The sequence below is a fragment of the Saccopteryx leptura genome, chromosome 9 (genome assembly GCF_036850995.1).
Source record: "Saccopteryx leptura isolate mSacLep1 chromosome 9, mSacLep1_pri_phased_curated, whole genome shotgun sequence".
In the NCBI taxonomy this organism is placed as follows: Eukaryota; Metazoa; Chordata; class Mammalia; order Chiroptera; family Emballonuridae; genus Saccopteryx; species Saccopteryx leptura.
The window spans coordinates 24048052-24055263 of record NC_089511.1 but is presented as its reverse complement, the minus strand read 5'-3'; positions in this window follow the sequence as shown (position 1 = coordinate 24055263).

Below are 7212 nucleotides of genomic sequence, written 5' to 3'. Positions count from 1 at the left end.
TCCAGGGGAGCCGGTTCAAGACCCTGGGTTTGCCCGGTCAAGGAACATACAACAAGCAATCAACAAACAACTAAAGTGAAGCAACCATAAGTTGATACTCTTGTTCCCCGTACACCTCCTCTCTGTAAAATCAATAAAAGAATCTTTAAAAAAAAAATGAAGAATTTGCTTCCAGAAGAAAGAGTTATGAGTTGACTGGTCACCCCTGCAGGTAGAGAATCACAAGGTTGGGGTGGGTCACAGAATTGCTGTTCATCATTATAAGCCTTGTAGTATTACTTGACTTAAAGCTAAGTGTCTATATTGATTGATAAGAGTTAAATTTTAAAAGGTAGTAACAAAAAGCCAATACTTGGCCCTGGCCAGTTGGCTCAGTGGTAGAGTGTTGGCCTGGCGTGCGGGAGTCCCAGGTTTGATTCCCGGCTAGGGCACACAGGAGAGGCGCCCGTCTGCTTCTGCACCCCTCCTCCTCTCCTTCCTCTCTGTCTCTCTCTTCCCCTCCCGCAGCCGAGGCTCCATTGGAGCAGAGATGGCCCGGGCGCTGGGGATGGCTCTGTAGCCTCTGCCTCAGGCGCTGGAATGGCTCTGGATGCAACAGAGCGACGCCCCAGAGGGGCAGAGCATCGCCCCCTGGTGGGCATGCCGGGTGGATCCCAGTCGGGCGCATGCGGGAGTCTGTCTGACTGCCTCCCCGTTTCCAGCTTCGGAAAAATGAAAAAAAAAAAAAAAAAAAAGCCAATACTTAAGCTCTAAGAAACGTTATAAGCAAGTCCTATGTGAGTCTACAGCTGGAGGCCTTCACCTGGTTGGGGTGGAAGGTGAGGAGTGAAAGCAAGTTGCCCGAGGCTGGCTTCCTTGGGAAGGGTTCCTGGCTGCTGAGGGGGCTGCAGGGGCCCCTCACCATCCAGAGTCTCCAGACACTGCCCCTGCCTCAGCTGGTGCTCTGGGAATTGGAGGTTGCAGGAGCTTGGTGGCTATATCCCTATTTGCCTCTCTTGTTCATCTGGGTTTTTGACTGGCTGTGCAGCTGCAGCTGGTGATCCTGGAGGCCTGCCTGAAGGAGGAAAGCATGGTTTGGCTAGGTAATGAGAATTTTATATCTGAGATGAAGTGTGACACCAGTTTATATGGAGAGAGTCTAGCAAAATCCTTACTGAGGAGACATTTAGAAAGGATTTTGAGAAGAGGAGGTGGCACCTAGAACAAGCAAGCATGCTGTCAGGCCCAGAGATCTGGAGTAAGCAGACTGGAGAAGAGGCTAGGACCGTGCTTTTCCAAGTCCTCCATGCCTGCTGCCACTGGGAGTTCTCCCTCCCATGATTCTGCTGAGCTTCAGTTTTAAAAAGCCACCAGAAGGGGAACATGTCACTGGGTGGGACGCTGGCCAGGCTCCCCCATGTGCACACTCTTCTCTGTGACCAGGGGTCCTGGCTGCCTTTATTCCTCAAGGAGCTGGTCCCTTGTGGTGATGGGCTGGGGAGACTGAACAGTCTCTCTGGGAGGCTGCTGTGGTGTTTCCACCCAGAGTCTGGGCGCAGAGGTCGGGGGTCCAAACTGGTCAGCCGGTGAAGAAGTTCTAAGCAGAGCCAGCAGAGTGGGTCCAGCTGGCCCAAGCAGGGCATGAAGCGCCATCATGCAGTTCATGCAGAGCCCTAAAGAAGCTGGAAAGCACAGAGGCGAAGTCAACCAAGGTCACTAGGGGCCTGGACTAGAGCTGCTCCCAGATCACCCACTCAGGTGCGTGTCCTGTGCATGGAAAGATACGCACTGAGCTCAGACAGTTGCACTGAACTCCCTGGAGTAAGCCTACACCAAGCCCAAGTAGTTCATAAGCAAGTCACTAAGAGCTCAGTTAACAGACATCAGCTCCAGTGGCACCTGGGGACTCCAGCCCAGCTCCATTCTGAGCTTCTGGCTAACAGGTCTGGGCTCGAGCCCTCTGCTCCTCGAGCTGCACGTCTCAGCCTCCTAGGACAGTCAGTTCTGCTCATCTCCCACGATCTCCCACAATCTGGGAGCCTCCGGTGCTAGGCCTGGCAGTTCTCCTCGTGAAAATAATAAAAAAAAAAACACTGCTATGCATTGAAAAATTTTGCAATAAGCCAAGTACTTGTTTTTTCATTTTAAAAAAACATTTATTAAGCAAATTTTAACATATTAGTGCACAAGTTAAACATTGACTATAAAATTTATCATATAAAACATACTTATAAAATAGTAGGAAACATAATATAGCCAAGTAAATCTTAACCATCGCATTTGGACATGATATACATTCATTATAACACGTTAGAATCTGTAGTAATTTATTCATAGTACATGTACTTAAGTTCAGTTTTTAAATTAATCCTTGTTTTTGTTAGACCAACAAAATTCAAAACTTTTTGTTTTTTTCCTTTTCAATTTTTGAGATAACAGGACAAGTATAAGTAAATTTGGTAATGAAACACCACAGTAGAAATTTTTAAAAATTATTTATTCATTTTAGAGAGGAGAGTGAGAGAGAGAGAGAGAGAGAGAGAGAGAGAAAGGGGGGAGGAGCAGGAAGCATTAACTCCCATATGTGCCTTGACCAGACAAGTGCAGGGTTTCAAACCGGTGACCTCAGCATTCCAGGTCAACGCTTTATCCACTGCGCCACCACAGGTCAGGCCAGTAGAATTTTTTTAAGTCTCTTTTGTCATGTATTCTATTTTAGGCCAAGTATTTTTACACATTATTTAAATCTTGCAAAAAAAAAGTGTATCATTGCCCATTCACAAGCAAGTAAATAGTGGCTGTGATTATTAATTTTATGTGACAACTTGGCTAGGCCATGGTTCTGATCTTGGGTCAAACACCACTGTAGATATTGTTGTAAAGATATTTTCTAGATGTGATTAACATTTAGATCAGTAGACTTTGAATAAAGTACATTATCTTCCCTGATGTGGGTGGGCATCATCCATTCATTTGAAGGCCCTGGGAAAAGACTGAGATCCTCCAGATCTCAGATGTGCTTTCAGATGTGAGACCACAACACCGACTCTTCCCTGGCTTTCCAGCCTGCCAGACTGCCCTGCACATTTCTGACTTACCGGCCCCCACAGTCCTGTGAGGGAATTCTTCTTCTGTATTAACTTTTTTTTAAGGGAAATTTAACATTTATTTTTACAATTTTAGTATTCTCATTATTTACTACATGGCCATCTTGACTGGAAGTTTATTATTTTATTTTATTTTATTTTATTTTATTTTATTTATTTCTATTTTTCCGAAGTTAGAAGCTGGGAGGCAGACAGACTGACTCCCGCATGCACCCGACCAGAATCCACCAGGCATGCCCACCAGGGGGCAATGCCCTGCCCATCTGGGGCGTAGCTCCGTTACTGCCAAAGCCATTCTAGTGCCTGAGGCAGAGGCCATGGAGCCATCGTCAGTGCCCAGGCCATCTTTGCTCCAAAGGAGCTTTGGCTGCAGGAGGGGAAGAAAGAGATAGAGAGGAAGGAGAGGGGGAAGGGTGGAGAAGCAGATAGGCGCTTCTCCTGTGTGCCCTGACCAGGAATCGAACCCAGGACTTCCACACACCGGGCCAACTTTCTACCACTGAGCTAACTAGCCAGGGTAGAAGTTTATAATTTTTTAAGATAAATTTTTCTCTATACACACGCACACCCTACTGATTCACTCTCTTCACATATAGTCTCTACTGGTGACTAATGCGGAAGCTCAGGTTACATAGCGTCCCAGGGTCACCCACCAAGAGGCAATGCTGACATTCAGACCCAGACAGATCAGCTCCAAAGTCATGCTCTTGACCAACCTCAAAAAAACCTTTTATCGTGGACTGTGAGGGGTTTCAGTCCAATGATGTCTGAGGGTCCCTAACGCCTCTCATGGGGACAGTGGGAGGGAAAGGTCACATCCCTCTTTTCAAGGCTGCACCAAAGGAGCTTCTGCTCAGTCCTTTCTGTGCCACAGGGGCCACATTGGGTTATCACCTGTCAGGGGAGATTTTATTGGTCTGACCTAGGTTTCTAATTAATCCTGACACTATGACAGGCCTGTGAACCCAGGAAACCTACCATATTTCCCATGTATAAGACGCACATATTTTCCGAAAAATTGGGGGTCTACAAACTAGGTGAGTCTTATACAGGGGTGGTAATTTTTTTACTTGCATTTCCTGCTTTTTTGCGCCTGTTTTTGTGCTCATTGTTGAAGACAGTGATTCATCATCAGACACAGATGAGGACAAGCTAATGGATGGGAGTTTTGACAGTGATGAGGAGTTGTATGAATTTTATGATGAATAAAACTTGAGTTCGGCCCTGGCTGGTTGGCTCAGTGGTAGAGCGTCGGCCTGGCGTGCAGAAGTCCCGGGTTCGATTCCTGGCCAGGGCACACAGGGGAAGTGCCCATCTGCTTCTCCACCCCTCCTCCTCTCCTTCCTCTCTGTCTCTTCCCCTCCCGCAGCCGAAGCTCCATTGGAGCAAAGATGGCCTGGGCGCTGGGGATGGCTCCTTGGCCTCTGCCCCAGGCACTAGAGTGGCTCTGGTCGCAACAGAGCGACGCCCCCTGGTGGGCGTGCCGGGCGGATCCCGGTCTGTCTGACTGTCTCTCCCGGTTTCCAGCTTCAGAAAAATACAAAACAAACAAACAAAAAAAAACTTGAGTTCAATAACTATGTAATACTTTTTTTTTCAAATTTGGGCCCCAAATTAAGGTGCGTCTTATATAAGGAAGGTTTGTTTTTTGGTTTTTGGTTTTTTTTTGTACAGAAAGAGAGTCAGAGAGAGGGATAGACAGGATTGGAGAGATGAGAAGCATCAATCATTAGTTTTTCATTACGCGTTGTTCATTGATTGCTTTCTCATATGTGCCTTGACCGCGGTCCTTCAGCAGGCCAAGTAACCCCTTGCTCGAGCCAGCGACATTGGGTTGAAGCTGGTGGGCTTTTGCTCAAACCAGATGAGCCCGCGCTCAAGCTGGTGAGCTCGGGGTCTTGAACCTGGGTCCTCTGCATCCCAGTCCGATGCTCTATCCACTGAGCCACCACCTGGTCAGTTTATAAGGAGGCATCTTATACAGAGTATCCCACCAGGGGGAAATACCGTAAATCCCTGTGCCACAGCACCACCTACTGTTCAATTAACATGGACAAAGGCAGTAAAGAAATCTTAATTTGATTCTAATCTTAACCTCATTTCACAGATGGGCAAACAGAGCTTTTGCTCTCCACTTTTTCCAATTTATTTGATAACCTAAAATTTTTAAAAGACTTTTAAAAATGAGAGGGAACAAACATTTATTTAAGATAAAAAAGAATATTCAGGATACATTGATTCAGGAAGAAACTCTAACAGTTTTTCATTTAGGAGACAAAGGCAAACTGCAACAATTATATCAATGGAAATAAGGCATTTCTGTTGGTGCATATAACAACATAGTGATGTTAATTCTAAGTAATATTTATTTTACTGTTTTAAATTTATTGCTTCTAAAGGGAAAGAGAGAAAAACATTGATTTGTTGTTCCAGTTATTTATGCATTTATTTGTTGATTCTGCATGTGCCCTGACCTTGCTGTATTAGGACGATGCTCTCACCAACTGAGCTACCCAGCCAGAGCCCTAAATAATATTTTAAATTCATAGTCCAGTAGTCATAACAACTGCTTTCTTATTATGTTTGCAAACAGTTCTTTGGAAAACAAGGTTGCTTTAGACCCATTCCAAAGGTTATTTTGCCCTGTTTTAACATTCTAAAGATTTGAAACATAAGATGTGCAAGGCAGTCCTTCCGGCATGACAGGATGCCAAATCCAGTGACAGCAGTAGTAACTTAGGAAGAAGGATTGGAGGCTTTCTCTCTCCAGCCTGGCCACCACTGCATAATGCCTACATCTACTTTACCTTGGTTTCCAAATTCTGTTCCACACCTGGTAACATCACAGTTTCATGTATCATGTTTATCTTTTGTGAAGGCAAATACGTACACTGAGTTACTATAGATAAAGAATATTTCACAAGCACACATGGCAAAAATAATTAAAATGTGTGTTTATTCATTTACAAACCTAGTGACATGTACAGAAAATCTTAATTGAAATCTGGCTTGATATCAAGACAGTGCACAATATTAATACTGTGTTAATGGAGGGCACAGATGCTCAGTCACCCTGGGTGCCTAACATCCTTCCTCTCTCCCACCATGTGACATTCTGGAATGTAAGACATGAGAACCTGATGTGGAGAAAAGGTGTGCTCCAAGCCCCAGTCCTTCCTGTGCAAAGGAATTCCTGTCTTAGATCTTTTATGTTTTGTTTTTGTTTTTGTATTTTTCTGAAGCTGGAAACGGGGAGAGACAGTCAGACAGACTCCCACATGCGCCCAACCGGGATTCACCCAGCACGCCCACCAGGGGTGACGCTCTGCCCACCAGGGGGCGATGCTCTGCCCTTCCGGGGCGTCGCTCTGCAGCGACCAGAGCCACTCTAGCACCTGGGGCAGAGGCCAAGGAGCCATCCCCAGCACCCGGGCCATCTTTGCTCCAATGGAGCCTTGGCTGTGGGAGGGGAAGAGAGAGACAGAGAGGAAGAAGGGGGTGGGGGCGGAGAAGCAAATGGGCGCTTCTCCTATGTGCCCTGGCCGGGAATCGAACCCGGGTCCCCAGCACACCAGGCCGACGCTCTACCGCTGAGCCAACGGCCAGGGCTGTCTTAGATCTTTTAAAACAAATGCTAAAAATATCCTTTCCACCTTGTCTTTTTTTTTTTTTTTTTTGTATTTTTCTGAAGTGAGAAGCAGGGAGGCAGAGAGACGGACTCCTGCATACACCTGACTGGGATCCACCTTGCATGCCCACCAGGGGGCGATACTCTGCCCATCTAGGGCGTTGCTCCGTTGCAACAGGAGCCATTCTAGTGCCTGAGGTGGAGGCCATGGAGCCACCCTCAGTGCCTTGGCCAACTTTGCTCCAATGGAGCCTTGGCTGCGGGAGGGGAAGAGAGAGACAGAGAGAAAGTAGAGAGGGAAGGGTGGAGAAGCAAATGGACGCTTCTCCTTTGTGTCCAGGCTAGGAATCGAACCTGGGACTTCCACACACCGGGCCAATGCTCTACCACTGAGCTGGCCAGCCAGGGCGCTTCCTTCCCACCTCTTGTAATTTCTGTTCTTAAGAGACAGAAAAGAGAAGGCAGAAGGTTTGCAAAGGATAAAAATAGCTGCACCTA